We start from the raw sequence: 13,556 nt of genomic DNA, 5'->3' as shown, positions 1-13,556 counted from the left end.
AACATTTTGGAAGCACAGAACAGAACCGTACAGGTTAGCTACAGAGCTGAAACTGAGCACAGTTGTTCCTGAGGCATGCCAGTACATGGCGCATGTGCTCATTGCAGTATGCATGCAAACTACTACTGTCTACAACAAAACGGACCTTACTTAAAAAACACACCTTATATTAAACTTTATTAAACTTTTATCACAGTAATATCAGAAATTGAGTCCACCTTGATGCAAAACACCTTCTTATTTGTTTATTTATTTATTGTCCCAAACTAGTTTTGGCGCCAAATATCACAATCATCAGTGGGATTTTTCAATCTTATTTATTGTATGTTTTTTTAAAGTTTGCCTTGGATAATAAAGAAATAAATGAATAACAAGGTGTTTTGCATCAAGGCATACTCAATTTCTGTTATTACTGTTTTATGCACACATGGACCAAATGGGAGAGTTCTAAGATAAAACCATTGTTTCTATGCCATGCCTGGCATTTCCAGTAAAGCTCTTCAACAAACTTTAAAAAACATACAATAAATAAGATTAAAAAAAACCACTGATGATGGTGATATTTGGCGCCAAAACTAGTTTGGGATAATAAATAAATAAACAAATAACAAGGTGTTTTGCATCAAGGTGGACTCAGTTTCTGATATTACTGTTTTCCTATGCACACATTGACCAACTGGGACAGTCCCAAGATAAAATCAAACTTTTATCAGTGTAATTGAAATGAAATGTGTGCATACAAGTCACCATGGCTGGTGATCAGATGCAACAGACACTCAGATAAGTAGTGCTAAGGTGAATAACAACTCTGAAGATGATCAGTCTGACCAACACACAGCTACTCCGTCAGTGTCACCCACAGTCTCAAGGCTCCAAGGAAGAAAAATTAAGAAGAAAACTGATACTTATTGCTGACAGCCATGGGTGCAGAATTGGCTCTCATATACTAAATGAGGCACTTATTGCTGACAGCCGTGGGTGCAGAATTGGCTCTCATATACTAAATGAGGCATATACAGTGATAGCTGCTATGAGATTCATCAAGCAATGTCTAGGTTTAACTGAATTGAGGAAACATGCAAACTTGGCAGAAGTTGGTGAGTTATCCTCAAATGATTACGTTGTGCTAATTGGAGGATTGAATGATATCTTTAAAAATGAAACATCAAATGCCATCATGAAATAAAGAAATGTTTGAGTCACTTAACTCATAATAATGTTGTTGTTCTCAACATCCCGCATTATCATGATCTACCACAATGGTCATGTGTGAATCATGAAATAAGTGCAGATGTTGAGCAAAGTGAATCAATTGTTAAATACTTCAAAAATATTACTACAGTGAATATAAACAATATTGGCTGCCAATTTCACACAATTCATGGACTGCATCTAAATGACATGGGAAAATGACATGTAGTGAATAAAGTTCTGAGTGAAATAGAAAATAAGCATTCAGAAGTAATCTAATGGACAATATCATTAGACAGACATCAGCACTCTGTTTCTTAGCCTTTTTTAGGCTAAGTGTTAAGACTGGTGATAATCTGAGGTGTAATAATTTGCCAAACAGTCTGAGTTTATGGGGAGATTCTAAACTATCAAAGTGTAGCAACGAACCAGAAATATCAGTAGCAGTAAACTCTGTGTGTTCCACCAAAACATCAATGGTCTCAGAAGCAAATTTGAGCTTCTAAATCTTGACATTAATGATGCTGAATCTGTAAACCATGCACAAGTAATATGTCTAACAGAACACCATGTGACAAGTGGAACTGAAATGCCTCAAATTGATGGATACTCATTAGCAGCCAGCTATTGTAGAACTATAAAGGAGAAAGGAGGCACTGCAATCTATGTTAAAACTTACGTAAAATATAAATCTGTAAACATAAGTACCTACAGTGCAGATTCTCACTTTGAAGCCTGTGGAACAGAAATTATTGCAAATAATAAGTCAGTTGTAATTTTGGCATTTTGCAAGGCCCCTACAGGTAAAATATGTATCTTTCTGAAATGGTTTAACTGTAGTGCACTCTCTCTGAATATAAAAAAACCCTCATTATGTACAGTTTCAAATAGCACATAAAGAATCAGGTGATATAAATATAGAATGTAATGGACAACAAATACAGCAAGTTGACTCAGCAAAATTCCTGGGTGTGTACATAGATTGCAAAATAAATTGGTCCAACCATATCCTAGATTTAGAAAAAAGGTTACATTCTAGAACATTTGCCTTAGGCATAATTGCATCGACGACACATGATGATGCCATAAGAGCTGCTTATTTTGGACATTTCTATGTTCTTTTGTCTTTCAGAATCATCTTTTGGGGCAACCAGCTCTTGATAACGTTTTTATTGCTCAGATGAGAGCTATAGTCATCATGAGTTGTATGCAACCAGGGCACACATGCAGGAAACTGTTTAGGAAACTGCAGATATTTACAATGATATCTCAGTACATGTGTTGTGGTCTTCAGTCCTGAGACTGGTTTGATGCAGCTCTCCATGCTACTCTATCCTGTGCAAGCTTCTTCATCTCCCAGTACCTACTGCAACCTACATCCTTCTGAATCTGCTTAGTGTATTCATCTCTTGGTCTCCCCCTACGATTTATACCCTCCACGCTGCCCTCCAATATTAAATTGGTGATCCCTTGATGCCTCAGAACATGTCCTACCAACCGATCCCTTCTTCTGGTCAAGTTGTGCCACAAACTTCTCTTCTCCCCAATCCTATTCAATACTTCCTCATTAGTTATGTGATCTACCCATCTCATCTTCAGCATTCTTCTGTAGCACCACATTTCGAAAGCTTCTATTCTCTTCTTGTCCAAACTATTTACCGTCCATGTTTCACTTCCATACATGGCTACACTCCATACAAATACTTTCAGAAATGACTTCCTGACACTTAAATCTATACTCGATGTTAACAAATTTCTCTTCTTCAGAAACGCTTTCCCTGCCATTGCCAGTCTACATTTTATATCCTCTCTACTTCGACCATCATCAGTTATTTTGTTCCCCAAATAGCAAAACTCCTTTACTACTTTAAGTGCCTCATTTCCTAATCTAATTCCCTCAGCATCACCCGACTTAATTCGACTACATTCCATTATCCTCGTTTTGCTTTTGCTGATGTTCATCTTATATCCTCCTTTCAAGACACTGTCCATTCCGTTCAACTGCTCTTCCAGGTCCTTTGCTGTCTCTGACAGAATTACAATGTCATCGGCAAACCTCAAGGTTATTATTTCTTCTCCATGGATTTTAATACCTACTCCGAATTTTTCTTTTGTTTCCTTTACTGCTTGCTCAATATACAGATTGAATAACATTGGGGAGAGGCTACAACCCTGTCTCACTCCCTTCCCAACCACTGCTTCCCTTTCATGTCCCTCGACTCTTATAACTGCCATCTGGTTTCTGTACAAATTGTAAATAGCCTTTCGCTCCCTGTATTTTACCCCTGCCACCTTTAGAATTTGAAAGAGAGTATTCCAGTCAACTTTGTCAAAAGCTTTCTCTAAGTCTACAAATGCTAGAAACGTAGGTTTGCCTTTCCTTAATCTTTCTTCTAAGATAAGTCGTAAGGTCAGTATTGCCTCATGTGTTCCAGTATTTCTACGGAATCCAAACTGATCTTCCCCGAGGTCGGCTTCTACTAGTTTTTCCATTCGTCTGTAAAGAATTCGTGTTAGTATTTTGCAGCTGTGGCTTATTAAACTGATAGTTCGGTAATTTTCACATCTGTCAACAGCTGCTTTCTTTGGGATTGGAATTATTATATTCTTCTTGAAGTCTGAGGGTATTTCGCCTGTTTCATACATCTTGCTCACCAGATGGTAGAATTTTGTTAGGACTGGCTCTCCCAAGGCCGTCAGTAGTTCCAATGGAATGTTGTCTACTCCGGGGGCCTTGTTTCGACTCAGGTCTTTCAGTGCTCTGTCAAACTCCTCACACAGTATTGTATCTCCCATTTCATCTTCATCTACATCCTCTTCCATTTCCATAATATTGTCCTCAAGTACATTGCCCTTGTATAGACCCTCTATATACTCCTTCCACCTTTCTGCTTTCCCTTCTTTGCTTAGAACTGGGTTTCCATCTGAGCTCTTGATGTTCATACAAGTGGTTCTCTTATCTCCAAAGGTCTCTTTAATTTTCCTGTAGGCAGTATCTATCTTACCCCTAGTGAGATAAGCCTCTACATCCTTACATTTGTCCTCTAGCCATCCCTGCTTAGCCATTTTGCACTTCCTATCGATCTCATTTTTGAGACGTTTGTATTCCTTTTTGCCTGCTTCATTAACTGCATTCTTATATTTTCTCCTTTCATCAATTAAATTCAATATTTCTTCTGTTACCCAAGGATTTCTACGAGCCCTGGTCTTTTTACCTACTTGATCCTCTGCTGCCTTCACTACTTCATCCCTCAAAGCTACCCATTCTTCTTCTACTGTATTTCTCTCCTCCATTCCTGTCAATTGTTCCCTTATGCTCTCCCTGAAACTCTGTACAACCTCTAGTTCTTTCAGTTTATCCAGGTCCCATCTCCTTAAGTTCCCACCTTTTTGCAGTTTCTTCAGTTTTAATCTACAGGTCATAACCAATAGATTGTGGTCAGAGTCCACATCTGCCCCTGGAAATGTCTTACAATTTAAAACCTGGTTTCTAAATCTCTGTCTTACCATTATATAATCTATCTGATACCTTTTAGTATCTCCAGGGTTCTTCCATGTATACAACCTTCGATCATGATTCTTAAACCAAGTGTTAGCTATAATTAAGTTGTGCTCTGTGCAAAATTCTACCAGGCGGCTTACTCTTTCATTTCTTAGCCCCAATCCATATTCACCTACTACGTTTCCTTCTCTCCCTTTTCCTACACTCGAATTCCAGTCATCCATGACTATTAAATTTTCGTCTCCCTTCACTATCTGAATAATTTCTTTTATATCATCATACATTTCTTCAATTTCTTCGTCATCTGCAGAGCTAGTTGGCATATAAACTTGTACTACTGTAGTAGGCGTGGGCTTCGTGTCTATCTTGGCCACAATAATGCATTCACTATGCTGTTTGTAGTAGCTTACCCACATTCCTATTTTCCTATTCATTATTAAACCTACTCCTGCATTACCCCTATTTGACTTTGTGTTTATAACCCTGTAGTCATCTGACCAGAAGTCTTGTTCCTCCTGCCACCGAACTTCACTAATTCCCACTATATCTAAGTTTAATCTATCCATTTCCCTTTTTAAATTTTCTAACCTACCTGCCCGATTAAGGGATCTGACATTCCACGCTCCGATCTGTAGAACGCCAGTTTTCTTTCTCCTGATAACGACATCCTCTTGAGTAGTCCCCGCCCGGAGATCTGAATGGGGGACTATTTTACCTCCGGAATATTTTACCCAAGAGGACGCCATCATCATTTAATCATACAGTAAAGCTGCATGCCCTCAGGAAAAATTACGGCCGTAGTTTCCCCTTGCTTTCAGCCGTTCGCAGTACCAGCACAGCAATGCCGTTTTGGTTATTGTTACAAGGCCAGATCAGTCAATCATCCAGACTGTTGCCCTTGCAACTACTGAAAAGGCTGCTGCCCCTCTTCAGGAACCACACGTTTGTCTGGCCTCTCAACAGATACCCCTCCGTTGTGGTTGTACCTACGGTACGGCCATCTGTATCGCTATACTCTCTTTTATGTTTCATTAACAAAAAACACTCTCTCTTCAAAACCAATAGTGAATATCAAGGTCACAACACATTGTCAAAAGAGGACTTTCATAGCAACCAGTCAAATTATACCCTTGTACAGAAAGGAGTAAGTTATGCAGACATCAAAATTTACAGTGCTCTACCCAGTGTCATAAAAAGTCTTGCTCCTGAAACATCAAAGTTCAAGAGCAAACTGAAGGAATAACTAATACAAAAGTCATTCTATTCAATTAGTGAATTTCTTAACGCATAGGAGCATGTTTTTATCATACAATTGAATTAGCCATTCAATGTAAGCATAAATTTAAACTATTTGTTGCTGTAGCATTATATTGTTGCCCAAATGCTTTGATATTGTAAATTTGAATGTGTACACATAAGTATTAATTCTGATGTATGTAATATGTTTTTGTATCTTCTAGTGTTCCGTGTTGTTACTATGTGTCTTGTCATGAGTTAACCATATTGTCTGCTGCTGTATTGTTAACATTGTAAAAATACTGACTCATTCCATAACCTTGCAACTCCATTGCTATCAGGACTAATGGAACTGGCAATAAAGTTAAAAAAATAAATAAATAAGTAACACACTGTAAATATTACGCTAAAATTATGCCATTTCTCTTTGAATACATGCTAGTATACAAACAAAATGGACAAAAACGTGTTTTGGAGTGCTCTCTCTATGCTAACTAGAATGCACAGTATGTACTGCTGAAATGATTTCAGCCCTGAAATGATTTCAGCCATGCTATGGTTCTCTCAGAGAAGGGGTGCAGATGCCTGTGTTTGATTGTGATGTGACATTATCCCTGATGGCTGTAATTGTGCTACAATCCTCCTAGTACCTACCTCAGTAGAGGCAAGAACAGAAATGAAATAACCCCAGCCATGCCATCTGAGCTCTAACCAACAGACCAATAAAAAAGCGACACTGGAAAGAGAATGTTTCACCCTTGGGCAGGTTTATATTACTAATATTGTTCTTGGCACACTGAAGATTTATCACAAACAGGTCACCTTTGATACTATTTCTTATAATTAAATGTCAGCTAATGCATCAGTGGTAAAAGCCTTCAGGAAATCCTAACATAAATAATAATGCAGTTGAATGTTGTGTGTGTTTAGTGTGACTGGGTGGTTAGTGGTGTCAGGGTATCAGACTGAAGGAAGCAGGTTCACATCCTATTGTATGCTATTATTTTTTCTATTCTCCACATTTGTAACAGATTCAGTGATCAGCAGTGATGTTTGTATTCTTCCATGTCACAAATATTTGCCTGTTTCATTAGAATATGTCATGAATTCCAAGAGTGCAATAATGAAAAATAGTTGAGAAGAATATGGTAACCAACATTGAGGGTTTCAACTCCAACATTATAAGTGAATTCTGCAGCAGAAAACAGTGGCATATGGACTTCATTTGTTGGCACTGAGTGGGTACTACTTTTAATTTTATTGTATTTTCTGTGAATTTGTTGTCTTTCTGTTTTTGTATTGATGTAGAATATTGGTAAAATTTTGCATGAGCCACCACTAGTACAAGCTATTGTCAAAATCGTATATAAGGGCTGTTATTAGGTCAGAACAGTTTATTGTAGAGTTGTCACAGAGTCCTGCTAAGGCAGCAGTGGTAGTGACCTAAATTTGAATAATTGGAAATGAAATTTGTTAACATTATGTATATAACAGACAAAAGGAAAATGAGCCAGATTGATCATGTCTCTAGAATGGTAGATTGATTGTGATCATCTGCGCACATTATCAAGGGCCAAAATACATTGTAGCATCCACCTAGGTGGCATGGCAATGGTGCTACAAATATTGTGATTCCGTCTTGTCCGTGGCTAGGGAACCCTCTTATGGTCTTGCTCAGCTATTACTGAGACACTGAAGCCTCAGCGACATAAAACTGATATTCTGAGTGTCAATGTGTGCTTAGCACTTGCACAGTTAAATCAAATATCTGCAAGCTGCACAGTGATGATTTTGATTTGAGTTGCCAAAATCCTGTCAGATGTGGTAGTCAAGTCCTGTGTAATAATAGCTTCAGAGGGTTCATTTGTTTCAACTACAATGTAGCCACACCCTAGCTGCAAGCAGGCGTTGATATACTTCATTGGCGACATGTTGAAAATGTGTGCCCCGACCGGGCAGCGTGCATGGGATAAGTCCCTGCAGACGCACTATCCTCTGTGCCCGCGGTGGCTCAGATGGATACAGTGTCTGCCATGTAAGCAGGAGATCCCGGGTTCGAGTCCCGGTCGGGGCACACATTTTCAACATGTCCCCAATGAAGTATATCAACGCCTGCTTGCAGCTAGGGTGTCTATTTAAATATCATTTCATTTCTAGCAAAGCTGCATGGTCATTGACGGTAACTGTTCTTTCGGGAACAGATACTACCGTCATATATATAGTTAAAAATATGGGTTCCCGGCCTTTGACCTTCTTGTGCGAACGCACACGGTATGCCCGAACTCGTACGGGACTTGGTAGATTAATCTGCCACGAGTAATGAGTATGATGGGCAAACATCTATTAGGCGCACTACGAATGTAGTGTTGTGGACGTGTTGGGAATGTGGATCTCACGGGGAGCGTGCATGGGACAAGTCCCTGCAGACGCACTATCCTCTGTGCCCGCGGTGGCTCAGATGGATAGAGCGTCTGCCATGTAAGCAGGAGGTCCCGGGTTCGAGTCCCGGTCGGGGCACACATTTTCAACATGTCCCCAATGAAGTATATCAATGCCTGCTTGCAGCTAGGGTGTCTATTTAAATATCATTTCATTTCTAGCAAAGCTGCATGGTCATTGACGGTAACTGTTCTTTCGGGAACAGATACTACCGTCATATATATAGCTACAGAAGAATGCTGAAGATTAGATGAGTAGGTCACGTATTGAAGAGGAAGTACTGAAGAGAATAGGGGAGAAGAGGAATTTGTGGCACAACTTGCCAAGAAGAAGGGATCTATTGGTAGGACATGTTCTGAGGCATCAAGGAATCACCAATTTGGTACTGGAGGGCAGTGTGGAGGATAAAAATCGTAGAGGGAGACCAAGAGATGAATACACTAAGCAGATTCAGAAGGATTTAGGTTGCAGTAGTTACTAGGAGATGAAAAAGCTTGCACAGGACAGAGTAGTATGGAGAGCTGCATCAAACCACTCTCTGGACTGAGGACCACAACAACAACAACAACAACAATAACAACAACAGTAGTGCTATCGACAAGATAATGATTAAGCTGCTTCTGAGATCTGTCATAACCATTCACATTGTTTAGATATCAACTTAGTTACATTACTGGTTGTGAACCTGGCTATGGGCAAGCAAAGTTGTGCTCATGTGAGTCAAGTTAAGGCAGCTGGGCAGCAAGAGGAAGTAGTCCCAGCATCATGTCAAGAGCATGTTCCACCCCAAGTGGTAGATTAAATGGGCCAGGATGAGCCGGTTTGGTGCTGTCTTGAGTGCTACATATTGACTGTGATCATCTCTGCACACTATCATGGGCCAACATGCATTGCAGAGTCCACCTAGGTGGCACACAAAATTCAGATTAACATCTTTATCATTATGCTTGTTGATTTCAAGTTTTCAAGACCACCTGGTCAAGGTGGTTAAACATGTGTAAATGGTTGAAGTTCAACAGTCTTTGCTATTACTTGTGAAATTTGCTGCATCAAGAATTGAAATAAAAGCTGTGATTTTTTAAATCTTCTGATCACATAACTCCTTGCTAGCAGTTTTAGAAAATCCAGGACTTTCACCGTGAAAATGAATGAAGAATTATCATAACCAACCATTTTTGTCAGCAGTGATCTTTCAACTAGCAGCAGCAGTAGTAGCTGTAGTAGAAGTAATAATTTTAGTCATCCATAGATCACTTTTTCAAGGTTATAATAATATTATGAAAAGGAAAGTTGCCACTCACCATATAGCAGAGATGCAGAGTCGCAGATAGGCACAACAAAAAGACTCTCACAATTAATGTTTTGGGCCATTAAGGATACAGGATACTTTTCTGGCTCAATGTTATGTAAAAATCAACACCTATTTCTTTCAGGCACTGTTTATGAAGTATATGTTTTACATATTTTTGTTGATATCATGTAATGCAGCACACTTTCTAACCAAATTAGAAGTATTTTGAATATTTTTGAACCTGCATAAGGTAATTAAAGAAATTACAAAGAAATTGATGCAATTATTTTTTCCAAAATGCTTCCTCAAACTGAGGTACCAATTAATCCAATGTTATACTTTTGAAGGAGACCAAATTTTTATCAGATATGCATGACATGATGGCTGAGGTACTAGATCTATTTAATTCCACCTATTACGTACATTACAAGGATAAAAAATATCACATCTTACATTTTAATTTTAAAATTTTTTTAAATAAAATGTTATTATTTCTATAATTTAGTTGATTCTGCAATAAAGCTTAGGTCTACTACATAAGTATGGACTATTGCAAGTTACAGAAAAAAATTAGAGCAATGCTTTATAAACCTTACGAAATATTTGTACCTGAATTCTGAAAACTTCAACTTGTGGGAAGTTGCGAATGAAGATATGAGTCCAATAAAATTGTGCTCCAGAACATTCCTGAAGCATAGTCTTCATCCTGCAGCATTTCTTCATCTTCAAGCTTCCTCTTGGCATTCCTTTTAGCACTTCTTGCTTCTTTGGTAACATGAAGAGCGAATCTTTCAGCTTCATGCACCCATTGTCTGTCACATGCAAGCAATTGATCTTCCATATTAGAGCCACATTTCATACCTAAATTTCTCAGAACTTCTAACCTTCCTATCACTTCATCATTGAACCATATCACTGCATCTAGCACACCAACTTTTGTAACCAGATGAAATGGTTGAAACTTTCGTTTGTATTCTGAGTGCCACCATGAAGACAATTACTGAGCAAAACAGGGTCACTCAGGTCTCTAAAAATTTGTTTTATTTAGTTCATAACAGGCTCAGGAAGAGAATGTTGATGATGGTATATTTGACCACTTTCTTTTGCTTTTTGGTAACCACACCAAGAATTTGTCACTTTAGGGCAAAGTCCATGAACAGGGTGGTCATCTGTGGACAACTTATGAAAGTAGGTGGCCCATACAGCTTTTCTCATTGCTGTAACATCATTCAGAGGTGGAGTTCGTCTAATGGCCAGTCCATGATACCTCTGAAGAGGGTCTATTTCAGTTTCTGTCAATCTGCCTTGTCCAGACAGATATTTTCCATCAGATAGCAACTTTCCTTTCATTTCTCTTTGTAGATTCCTCAATATAGCACTCATCCTCTTTTGCACATGTCCACCACACTCCAGTTTTGTTACCAAGGTATCACCATAAACATTGAACTCATTAATTTTATTGAAAGCTTTAGAGTCCCCATCACCTAGGTACTTTGTATATCTAACGTTATAAACAGGCACCAAGCTCTGAAATATTTTTAGAGCTCCACCACACTCCACACCTCCACTGTAACCATCATAATTCTTAGAACACTGATGTTCAATATGTCCTTCAGTGTTACCATGGCAGGTGTGGCAGTACTTAGATAAGCACTCAACATCAACAACTTTTCCATTCTCCAAAGAAGTAGCACTTACAACACCATTCAAGGAACAATGTCCTTGACATTGCCGTGTCCCATCGAGTGCAACAGCAATATTCCTGGTTCCACTAATATTTACAGTTTCTTCTACTGCACATTTCATAGATGTTTTAGGCACAAGTTTCAAGTATTTTTATGTACTTGCAGAACCTACTGGGAGGAGGAGGAGGAAGGTACATCAAACCACAAAATGTTTGAGCAACCTTCTTTCCTTTTCCAATTTATTTATTTATTTTTTTATATCCCATAAATCCAATACTGTGAGGCATTCGCATAGATGTAGGACATTTCAGAATTATTGCAAATAATACAAAAGGAATACATAAAAGTATGTACCTCTTGCAAGAGGATGTCTGGTATAAGACAAAATACGCATTAATAGGTATAGAAAAAATTACGTTGAAAAAAATGGTAGATCTTAATAGCTAAATGAAAGACACAGTAATGTTAACAGAAATTGTGAGTATCATAATGCACAATAGCACATCAAATTAGTAAATGAAAAAATCAATTACAGTTAACTCTACTGAAATATTCTTCTACCGAATAGAAGGAATTATCTAATAAATACTGTTTGAGCTGTTGATTAAATTCTGGAAGCTCGTGGATAAGTAATTTCAGTGATGGTGGGAGAGCATTGAACTCCTTGCAGTTCATATAATGAACTCCTTTTTGTACAATAGTAAGGTTTTTTGATTCATAATGGAGGTCCATCTTCCTCCTGGTGTTGTGGGTATGGTATGAATCATTGGTTTTGTACGATTGTCCATTTTTACCAATGAAACATAACAGGGAGTAGATATATTGGCATGCAGTTGCAGTATCCCTAATTTTCTGAAAAGGTTCCTACAAGAATGTCTAGGCTGGACTCTGCTCATTATCCTAATAACTCTCTTTTGGGCAATGAATATTTTTTTTGGATAGTGGCTGATTACCCCAGAAAACCATGCCATACAGCAATAGTGCATGGAAATAACTAAAATAAGCAGTTTTTGTGGTGTCTTGGTCACATACAGTGGAAATAATACAAACAGCAAGTGTTGCTGAACTGAGTTTTTTGTGGAGGTGCAAAATTGTTCAGACCATTTTAGACTGTTGTCAATGTGTACACCCAGAAACTTGGTTGACTCAACGTGTAGTAACTCACTACCATTCAATGTAATACTTAATTGATCCTCAACTTCTTTCCTTACTTGGAAATGTACAAACTGGGTCTTTTTAACATTTAGTGATAACCCATTATTTACAATCCAATTACATACTTCACTAAAGACAATATTGGCTGATTCCTCAAGATTGAGGTTGGGAGTTTTGTTGATGAGGACAGAGGTGTCATCAGCAAAAAGTGAGTTCTAAAGCTAGTATGCAAGGGAAGGTCACTGATAATGATGAGGAAGAGAAGGGGGCCAACTGCACAGCCCTGCGGAAGACCACAGCCAATAGAGCCCCAGCTAGATGACATAGAGTACCCCTCACAGTCGTTCAACATGACCTTCTGCTTTCTTCCAGCTAGGTAGGATTTAATACATGAGCCAACTGACCCACTTATACCATAATATTCAGCCTTTGCTAAGAGGATTTCATGATTAACACTATCAAAGGCCTTAGAAAAGCCACAGAAGATACCAACAGGAGATAATTTATCATTAAAAGACTATAAGATTTGATGGGTGAAGGAAAAAATAGCTTGTTCTGTTGACTCACCCTGTTGAAATCCGAACTGGCTACTGTTTAATACCTTATAATGCTTGAGGTGTTCAATAAGTCTTTCCTGAACCAATTTCTCAAGAATTTTAGGAAAGGTTGTTAAAAGGGAGATAGGCTGAAACTTGGTAACGTCTGCTTTATCACCTTTTTTCAAGAGCGGTTTGACAATAGCAAACTTTAGTCTCTCAGGAACAATCCCATGCTGGATGGATTCATTGAATATGTGGCACAGTATTTTGCTTATCGACTTATAGCACTCCTTCAGTAATCTTGAAGAGATACCAACTATGCCAACAAAATTCTTGCTCTTCAACTCTCTAATTATATTCTCAATTTCATGTACTGTGACAGGAGACACTTTAATCTGCTTGGTTTTTTTATTAATAGATTTTTGAAGGGATAACATGGCTTCATTAACAGAACATGTTTTTCCAGTTTGTACTGCTGATGCCAGAAGGTGGTTGTTAAAAATGGCGGTGATTATTTC

At 38.3% G+C, this 13,556-nt stretch overlaps 1 protein-coding gene and 1 non-coding gene across 2 annotated transcripts in view; one reads left to right on the top strand and one right to left on the bottom strand.

Annotated features, from left to right (window-relative positions):
* LOC126176530 (aromatic-L-amino-acid decarboxylase-like) overlaps positions 1-13,556 on the bottom strand; it is a 102,557-nt gene that overhangs the window by 54,423 nt on the left and 34,578 nt on the right. The gene's annotated exons all lie outside the window — the stretch shown is intronic.
* Trnat-ugu (transfer RNA threonine (anticodon UGU)) lies at positions 8,372-8,446 on the top strand. Its single transcript has one exon. It is a non-coding gene; the product is annotated as a tRNA-Thr (tRNA).

Source organism: Schistocerca cancellata, chromosome 3 (assembly GCF_023864275.1).
Source record: "Schistocerca cancellata isolate TAMUIC-IGC-003103 chromosome 3, iqSchCanc2.1, whole genome shotgun sequence".
Taxonomy (NCBI): domain Eukaryota; kingdom Metazoa; phylum Arthropoda; class Insecta; order Orthoptera; family Acrididae; genus Schistocerca; species Schistocerca cancellata.
This window is presented reverse-complemented; position numbering and strand designations above follow the sequence as displayed.